The sequence below is a fragment of the Phyllobates terribilis genome, unplaced genomic scaffold (genome assembly GCF_046119375.1).
Source record: "Phyllobates terribilis strain yellow unplaced genomic scaffold, ASM4611937v1 Scaffold_88__1_contigs__length_6355796, whole genome shotgun sequence".
NCBI classification, from domain to species: domain Eukaryota; kingdom Metazoa; phylum Chordata; class Amphibia; order Anura; family Dendrobatidae; genus Phyllobates; species Phyllobates terribilis.
Window position 1 is genome coordinate 4,602,297 of NW_027362848.1, and position 7,666 is coordinate 4,609,962.

The 7,666-nt window shown below is 41.6% G+C and overlaps 1 pseudogene; it reads right to left on the reverse strand.

Annotated features, from left to right (window-relative positions):
- Positions 1–523: 523 nt before the first annotated feature.
- Positions 524–3,977, reverse strand: LOC141197800 (uncharacterized; annotated as a pseudogene).
- Between the last annotated feature and the right edge of the window lie 3,689 nt (positions 3,978–7,666).

The window sequence follows — 7,666 nt, forward strand, 5'->3', positions numbered from 1 at the left end:
TGTTCCTGTATTCCCCTGTGTGTGGTCAACAGCCATGTCCGGGGTCTGTCCTGGAGTAGCACCTGGTCCCTCTGCTCGGCTCCTCCTTGGTGCACTGGCGTCGTATGCCGTCGTGCGACCCTGGTCGGATCGGGCGAATACCTAGTTACGCCCCTCCAGGCATTCACTCTCCGGCACGGTCCAGTGGAATCACTACTATCACACGCACACGCCGCTCAGCTCGGGCATGTGCATTACAATAACCTGTGGCTGGGAGGTAAATGTCCCTGTGAAGCAAGCACTGCACAGTATGGGGGCTTTGGTGAGCGTACAGGGAGATTTGTGGAGCTGTTTTCTTGTGAGGCCGACATTAAGAGAGAAATTGCTGCAGGACTTACAGGCTGGAGCTGTCTGGCATCATGAGGGTTTAGACTGCTTTTTTTCCATGCTGAGGTGAGGCAGTAATAGCTCCGGAGCAGGAAGATAAGACCTTCCATAAGAAACACGGCATACCAAGCATGCTGACAGAGGTGGAGGACCTCAGACTAACCTCTGATCTCTTCTCTCTTTCCCATATCGAAAGTCATGTTGGAGGCTGTAAATTGCTTATAATTCCCCCAGGAACACGGTCTGACGAGAGTGCTTTCAGTGTGTGCATTCTCTTGGTGCTATGTCCAGGCTATGTCCCTCCTGTTGATGTTCAATACATCCAAAGGCGAGGACAGTGAAGGCGGCGTTGATTGGGCATAGAGCTTGTGTGATGTAACAACTTTATGTGAGCCCCGGGAAAGCAAGTTGTGACACCAATGGAACAGTGCCAGAACGGGAGGTGCGTATGAGTGTTTTTATTTTAACAAGGCCAAACATGAGGAATGAGAAGGAGTTGTCCTAGTAGTGAACAACCCCTTTATGAAGATACAATTTTCGATTAAAACATTTCCAACATTCTGAACATGAAAAAGATTTCTCCCCAGTATGAGTTCTCTGGTGACCAAGAAGAGATTATTTATTCACAAAATATTTCCCACATTTTGAACATGGAAAAGTCTTCTCAGCTATGTGGGTTCTCTGGTGTTTAACCAAATCGGATTTCTGGTCAAACATTTTCCACATTCTAAGCTGGAAAAAGGGGCTTCTTCTCTGTGTGAGTTCCCTGATGTTTGATAAGACTTGATTTCTCTGTAAAACATTTCCCACATTCTGAACAGGAAAAGGGCTTCTTCCCTGTGTGGGTTCTTAGGTGTATAACAACATTTGATTTCTGGTTAAAACATTTCCCACATTCTGAACAGGAAAAAGGCTTCTTCCCTGTGTGAGTTCTCTGGTGGATAACAAGATATGCTTTCCGGTTAAAACATTTCCCACATTCTAAACATGAAAAAGGCTTCTCCCCTGTGTGAATTCTCAGGTGAGTAACAAGATCTGATTTCTGATTAAAACACTTCCCACAGTCTGAACAGGAAAATGGCTTCTCCCCTGTGTGAGTATTCTGATGTTTCATAAGACTTGATTTCTCTGTAAAACATTTCCCACATTCTGAACATGAAAAAGGCTTCTCCCCTGTGTGAATTCTCTGGTGGTTATTAAGATGCGCTTTCCGGTTAAAACATTTCCCGCATTCTGAACATGAAAAAGGCTTCTCCCCTGTGTGAGTTCTCTGGTGAGTAACAAAATCTAATTTCTGATTAAAACATTTCCCACAATCTGAACAGGAAAATGGCTTCTCCCCTGTGTGAGTATTCTGATGTTTCATAAAATTTGATTTCTGGTTAAAACATTTCCCACATTCTGAACAGGAAAAAGGCTTCTCCCCTGTGTGAGTTCTCTGGTGGCAATCAAGATGAGCTTTCCGGTTAAAACATTTCCCACATTCTAAACATGAAAAAGGCTTCTCCCCTGTGTGAATTCTCTGGTGAGAAACAAGATCTGATATCTGGTTAAAACATTTCCCACACTTGGAACAAGAAAATCTATTCTCTGCTGTGTGAATTTTTTGATGTTTAAGGAAAGATTTTTCGAGGGGAAAACTTTTTCTAGGTTCTGAAAGTGAAAATGGCTTCTTTGCTTTAGAAGCAGTTTGTTTTTTAATGCTTATTTTGTGACTTTAATTTTCCTTAGTAATTGATAATGAATCAGAACACAGGATCTGTTTCAAAGGATCAGATGATAGATCTTTGCTGTGAAGGGATGATGTTATATCTGTAGTAATGGCATTCACTTCAGTTGTATCCTGTGGGATCTCGAGATCATCTGATTTAAAAATTGAAGTTGTCAGCTGTCCCTCTGATCTCCTGGTATAATCATCTGCTAAGAAAAAAAACAATTATTAATTTTAAATAAAATATCTTTAAAATTTATATTTTTGAACATTTCTACAAACACTCCTTAAAATGCATGTTCTTTAAAAAATTACATTATTCACCAAGACAATGATAGTTCATAGTCTAATAAAGGCTCTTGAAAAGCAACATGGCTTCCATAAACCCATCCAGCAATATCCGCTCTCCCAAAGTCAAATCTCCCCCTCGCTTCTGAGCCTTGCAGTGTGACCAAACCATACTTAGCATTCATGTATTTGGAATTACTATTGTGCGAAGAACCCACTTAATTTACGGTGTGTGTCTCCTGGAGCACAATCTGGGCACTATGTGTTGGGTAATAAAATGACACATTTGCAATTTTCACTCTCCAACATGCACTTCTTGATAATTTCCAGAAAGTGGCTGTGGAATCAAATTAGTCACTTTTGCTATAGACTGAAAAGCTCTGGAGAGGGACAGAAGCGCATACAAAATAGGGCAATTCCGCCTGGTTAGGAATAGGTATAATCGATGGTAGCACTAACCTAAGGCTGTTGTGTGTAGGCACAACACCTATAAGAACATAAAAAGCCGCTGCTGCTGCCCCGTGGCTGGAGGAAAGGTTCTTCCAGAGGTATAATGGTAAAAATGGAAGCTGACACGTTTAGGCGGGCTGGGCTCCGGAAATGAAAAGCCTCCGGATTCCAATACGGTTTGTATTAATACCAACACATTTTCTGTCATAAAAACCAAGCCTCTTGGTTTTATACAGGTGCATCTCACTAAATTAGAATATCATCAAAAAGTTAATTTATTTCAGTTCTTCAATACAAAAAGTGAAACTCATAGTATATAGAGTCATTACAAATAGAGTGATCTATTTCAAGTGTTTATTTCTGTTAATGTTGATGACTATGGCTTACAGTCAATGAAAACACAAAAGTCATTATCTCAGTAAATTAAAATACTTTATAACAACAGCTTGAAAAATGATTTTAAAATCCGAAATGTTGACCTAATGAAATGTATGTTCAGTAAATGCACTCAATACTTGGTTGGGGCTCCTTTTGCATCAATTACTGCATCAATGTGGCGTGGCATGGAGGCAATCAGCCTGTGGCACTGCTGAGGTGTTATGGAAGGCCAGGTGGCTTTGATAACAGCCTTCAGCTCGTCAGCATTGTTGGGTTTGGTGTCTCTCGTCTTCCTCTTGACAATACCCCATTGATTCTTTATGGGGTTAAGGTCAGGCGAGTTTGCTGGCCAATCAAGCACCGTGATACTGTTGTTTTTAAACCAGGTATTGGTACTTTTGGCAGTGTGGACAGGTGCCAAGTCCTGCTGGAGAATGAAATTTCCATCTCCAAAAAGCTTGTCGGCAGAGGGAAGCATGAAGTGCTCTGAAATTTCCTGGTAGACGGCTGCGCTGACTTTGGTCTTGATAAAACACATTGGACCTACACCAGCAGAAGAGATGGCTCCCCAACCATCACTGACTTCACACTAGACCTCAAGCAGCTTGGATAGTGGCCTGTCCACTCTTCCTCCAGACTCTAGGATCTTGATTTCCAAAAGAAATGCAAAATTGAGGACTTCTGGTTCCAGCGCTGGTCATGTAGGGAGGATGACTCCTGAGCTCCCGGCACCTCTACAGACCTTACTAAAATACCGGCTACAAATAGCGGCGATAGGCTCCATAACCAGGCAAGTCAGGAAGACTGAACGGTGGGGCACGCGTCCCACCTACATGGAATGATATCTACTGCGCAGCAATGCCAAAAACAAGACAGCCCGTGCTTTCAGGGAGGTGTCATGGTGCTGGTACATGCAGACGCTCGCGCCACTGCAGAGGAAAGCAGGCTGGAGACGCACATGAACACTGGCACCGATGCTAACAGAGACACCCAGGTACTGGGATTGGACTATAAGAGACTGGCCTCGGAGGTGGCCGATAAACTATTACCTGAGATATTACATACCTTGAAAGAATCAGTGGCACAGGCACTGCAGGCAATGCAGGAACAGCTACTTGAGGCCACTGAGTAAATAAACAGAATAGAAACAAGGATATCTGCAATAGAGGACGATGCGCACACTGATCAAGAGAGTCTGGCTAGACTTACAAGAGAAAATGTTGTATTGAGAGACTGAATAGACAACCTGAAGAACAGATCCAGAAGGAGTAATCTCGGAATAGTGGGACTGCCAGAGACATTCCCCTATGAAGAGCTGAAAAAACTCTGTGAAATAGACATACCCAAAGCACCGGACATCATAACAGGACGCAAATCTGAAAGGGTGCACCGCATTGGTCCACCAGGAAATATGGAGAAAGGGGACAATAAAAGACCAAGACAAGTAATAGTAAAGTATCTTGATTTTTCTGATAAAAATGACATTCTACAGAAATATCGCCGCCTCAGACAGCCCCTGTTGGTCCGAGGGGTAAAACTTCCACTATTTGAAGACTTTTCAGCTGAAGTAACCAGACAACACAGATCCTTTGCTTTAATCTTCTCAGTCTTATTTAGCAAAAATATACGTTTTCAATTAAGATATCCAGCAATTCTTCATATAAGACTGTGGGATGGATCCTCCAGACCCTTCACAGATCTGAAAGCAGCGGAAGAGTTCATGGATAACATCTTGAATCTACAACAACAGGACAGCCCCTATGCACGAAGAACAGATCCTAGAGAGTCGCAAGGAACACCTGAAGAAGACATCGGGTGATCACCCCCCTCCTCATCAAATTCACCGAGAAAGCAAAGGCAAGACAGGAGATCAAAAACCCCATGAAAAGAAAGAACTGTTGGGACAGTGAGTAAAAGCACTCTTGGGGAAAGATATGGGAGTCTACTCAGGACGTTGATTATATAAGACTCTGTGATATTCCTCACATATACCCTCCAAGTGTCTCACCACCTTGCCTCATCCAGATCTTGGTCACTCCCCAGTAATATCCGTTAAGGGCTAACTGGTAGGAGGGTACTGAATGTTTTGTATTTTCATGTAATATGTTGGACGAGTCTGGGGGAGGAGGGGAGACAATAATAAGGGTATAATTTGAAAAGAGGGGCTATAGGAACAATCTGAAAGGAAAATGTGGCAAAAAAAAGGGGGTGATAGATAAATAAATAAAATGATACAGGAGGTGCCGTGGTGAGGGAGATTTGACCAGGAAGAAGTGAAGTCAAAGAAGCTTAAAATACTGTATATAAGCTTAGGGTCATTTATTAACATGGTCATCAAGTTTGGTTCATGTTTAGAGTTTAAAAAAGCCAAGTTTTGTTTGTAGGGATCTATAATAAAATACAATCCTGGAGCGGTTCATCTACACACGTTATCTCACTTGAACAGTTGCAGCTGAAAGCAGGGAAAGGGGGAGAAAAGGGAAAAAATGGGGGAGAAAAACCAGACAGTTGGGGGAAAAGGTAACCCAAAAAAATGTTGGAAAAAATTATGAGAATAATTTCATGGAATGTTAAAAGGATACGCTCTCCGCAAGAGCGTATAATGATTCTTTGTCACCTGAAACGCCTGAAGCCAGATGTAGCTCTACTCCAAGAAACCCATTTAGAAAAAAAAGATTTCCGGAGTATGAAAAAAATGTGGGTGGGTAAAGTTTTCGGGGCATCATCGGTTGATAAGAAAGCAGGGGTGCTCACATTAATGAATAAAAATATAAATGGGCAGATGAGTGAAACTTATGTGGGAGAAGACGGTAGACTTCATATTCTGTCATTACCTGTAGGGGAGAAACGTATAGCTTATACAATGTCTATGCACCAAATACAAATAATAAAATCTTCTTCCATCAACTGGAGAAAAAGGTAATAGCAGACCTGGGCACAAATAGAATAGTGGGAGGTGCTCTAAGTTAGGTGGTCAATGTTGAGGAGGACAGGAAGAACTATCAAAAGGCGACCAAAACCGCCAAAAGACAGGATAGAGTTTTACCCATTTTGTTTGTCTACAGGGTTAGGTGATGCATGGAGACTACTACACCCTCAGAATAGGGAGTCCACTCACTATTCGCATGCGTGTGGATCGCTATACAGAATAGATTATTTTCTCATATCGGCAAACATACTAAGAAGGGTAGAGGACACCCAGATGCAAAACATAGTAATATCTGATCATGCATTGATACTGTTAGATATAGCTGATACACGCCAAAAGGTTCAGATTTTTTATGGAGATACTCCTCCTTATTGAAAGATGATGAAGGCTTAGTGGTAAAGGATTAGTGGTCAGATTTTCTAATAGATAACGAAGAGAATAGGGAAAATAATAAATGACTATGGGAAATGGTAAAAGCAGTAACAAGAGGCAGAATAATGTCATATGTCTGTGGCAAAAAAAGAAACACTCAAAAAAAATTTGAGGAGGCCTCTGAGAAACTTAGAGATGCCTACACCAAATTTCAAACCAGTATGAATAAACATAACAGGGAAAAGTGGTTGAAGGAACAAAGATCGTGTGGGTGGAAAAAAGGGAACAATTATACCAGCGGGATCTCGAAATTAACTTATCCAAATATGGAAATAAATCAGGGAAAATGATGGCGAATCTGGTGAGAAATAAGTTAACAGTACAAGGCCCCCAATGTTTGAAGGACTCGAAGGGTAACATCCCAGGAAAATAACAGAAAGACTAGGATCCTTTTACAGAGATCTGTATAGCAACACCTCTACTGAAAAGTTTGGAAATAGCACTTTACTAGAAAGGGTTAAACTACCAAAACTGACAGATGAGTTTAAACAACACCTAAACGCCAAAATCACACTAGAAGAGAAAATAACCACCATCAAAAAACTCCACAACCACAAAGCACCAGGCTCAGATGAATACACAAGTGAATTCTACAAAACGCTAATAGAAGACATAGCCCCTCTTTTAACAAATCTATTTAATGACATACTGGAGGGAAAAGGAATGATTAATTCAAGCGTCATGGCCTATATCAAATTATTACATAAACCAGGAAAAGACCCAATGGGCCCGAGCTCATAAAGACCGATTTCTCTCAGAAATGTTGACAAAATACTCTCCAAGATAATGGCAGATAGATTGGCCACCATCATGCCAAAGCTAATCTCACACGCACAGTCAGGTTTCATCAAGGGTAGACCGGCCACGATAAACATTAGAAAAGTACTATTGACACTTGACAAGATAAATCTTAACCCAAGGACGAGAGAAACACCAGCTTTACCTGCAATAGATGCTGAAAAAGCTTTTGACAATGTAAGATGGGATTGGATGTATATAGCGTTGAGAGGAATGTCTTTTGTAGGCCACTTCTATGAATATATACGCACCATATACTCATCTCCGAAGGCACGGGTATACAGTACAGACCAAAAGTTTGGACACACCTTCTC